This window comes from Schistocerca gregaria, unplaced genomic scaffold (genome assembly GCF_023897955.1).
Source record: "Schistocerca gregaria isolate iqSchGreg1 unplaced genomic scaffold, iqSchGreg1.2 ptg000407l, whole genome shotgun sequence".
In the NCBI taxonomy this organism is placed as follows: domain Eukaryota; kingdom Metazoa; phylum Arthropoda; class Insecta; order Orthoptera; family Acrididae; genus Schistocerca; species Schistocerca gregaria.
Window position 1 is genome coordinate 851,817 of NW_026061844.1, and position 2,390 is coordinate 854,206.

Below are 2,390 nucleotides of genomic sequence, written 5' to 3' on the forward strand. Positions count from 1 at the left end.
TAAAAAGTGTTCATATGTAGTAAACACCTGAGAAATCCGTCCGTTTTCGTAATTTGTTATCGAATCGACTTAAAGCCAGATCGTCACATTGGCCGCTTTTCTCTCTGAGACGGTTGTAATTATCGTCTGCAAAGCTATGTCGCGTGCTGCGGTATCCGGAGACACTAAAAGCTCCATAGTAGAACACAGATGAAACTTCTAAGTTGATGTAATAGCCAGTAAGAAGTAGTACAATTCAAGTTTTAGGTATCGATTATTGACTTTTTACGCTTTTTTGGTGCCTTGGACATAAGCTAGGAACTTAAGATTTTGCATGGAAGGAGGACTAGCAGCTGCGTTCCACGGGAGAATGTGAAAAGTGTTCATATGTAGTAAACACCTGAGAAATCCGTCCGTTTTCGTCATTTGTTATCGAATCGGCTTAAAGCCAGATCGTCACATTGACCGCTTTTCTCTCTGAGACGGTTGTACTTATCGTCTGCAAAGCTATGTCGCGTGCTGCGGTATCCGGAGACACTAAACGCTCCATAGTAGAACATAGATGAAACTTCTAAGTTGATGTAATAGGAAGTAAGAAGTAGTACAATTCAAGTTTTAGGTGTCGATTATTGACTTTTTACACTTTTTTGGTGCCTTGGACATGAGCTAGGAACTTAAGATTTTGCATGGAAGGAGGACTAGCAGCTGCGTTCCCCGGGAGAATGTGAAAAGTGTTCATATGTAGTAAACACCTGAGAAATCCGTCCGTTTTCGTCTTTTGTTATCGAAACGGCTTAAAGCCAGATCGTCAGATTGGCCGCTCTTCTCTCTGAAACGGTTACATTTATCGTCTGCAAAGCTATGTCCGTGCTGCGGTATGCGGAAACACTAAAATCACCATAGTAGAACACAGAAGAAGCTTCTACGTTGATGTAATAGCCAGTAAGAACTAGTACAATTCAAGTTTTAGTTGTCGATTATTCACTTTTTAGCCGACTTTGGTGGCTTGGACATGACCTAGGACCTTACGATTTGGCATGAAAAGAGGACTAGCAGCCGCGTTGCACGGGAGAATGTGAACAGTGTTCATATGTAGTAAGAACCTTAGAATTCCGTCCGTTTTCGTCATTTGTTATCAAATCGACTTAAAGCCAGATCGTCACATTGGGCGCTCTTCTGTCTGAAACGGTTACATTTATCGTCTGCAAAGCTATGTCGCGTGCTGCGGTATGCGGAGACACTAAAAGCACCATAGTAGAAGACAGATGAAGCTTCTAAGTTTATGTAATAGCCAGTAAGAAGTAGTACGATTCAAGTTTTAGTTATCAATTATTGACTTTTTAGCTGGCTTTGGTGTTTTGGACATGAGCTAGGACCTTAACATTTTGCATGAAAGGAGGACTAGCAGCCGCGTAGTACGGGAGAATGTGAAAAGTGTTCATATGTAGTAAAAACCTGAGAAATCCGTCCGTTTTCGACATTTGTTATCGAATCGACTTAAAGCCAGATCGTCACATTGGCCGCTCTTTTCTCTGAAACTGTTACATTTATCGTCTGCAAAGCCATGTCGCGTACTGCGGTATGCGGAGAGACTAAAAGCACCATAGTAGAACACAGAAGAAGGTTCTAAGTTGAAGTAATAGCCAGTAAGAAGTAGTACAATTCATATTTTAGTTATCAATTATTCACATTTTAGCCGACTTTGGTGGCTTGGACATGACCTAGGACCTTAAGATTTTGCATGAAAGGAGGACTAGCAGCCGCGTTGCACGGGAGAATGTGAAAAGTGTTCATATGCAGTAAAAACCTGAGAAATCCGTCCGTTTTCGTCATTTGTTATCGAATCGGCTTCAAGCCAGATCGTCACATTGGCCGCTCTTCTCTCTGAATCGGTTACATTTTTCGTCAGCAAAGCCATGTCGCGTGCTGCGGTATGCGAAACACTAAAATCACCATAGTAGAACGCAGAAGAAGCTTCTAAGTTGAAGTAATAGCCAGTAAGAAGTAGTACAATTCAAGTTTTAGGTATCGATTATTGACTTTTTACCCTTTTTTGGTGCCTTGGACATGAGCTAGGGACTTAAGATTTTGCATGGAAGGAGGACTAGCAGCTGCATTGCACGGGAGAATGTGAAAAGTGTTCATATGTAGTAAACACCTGAGAAATCCGTCCGTTTTCGTCATTTGTTACCGAATCGACTTAAAGCCAGATCGTCACATTGGCCGCTTTTCTCTCTGAGACGGTTGTAATTATCGTCTGCAAAGCTATGTCGCGTGCTGCGGTATCCGGAGACACTAAAAGCTCCATAGTAGAACACAGATGAAACTTCTAAGTTGATGTAATAGCCAGTAAGAAGTAGTACAATTCAAGTTTTAGGTATCGATTATTGACTTTTTACGCTTTTTTGGTG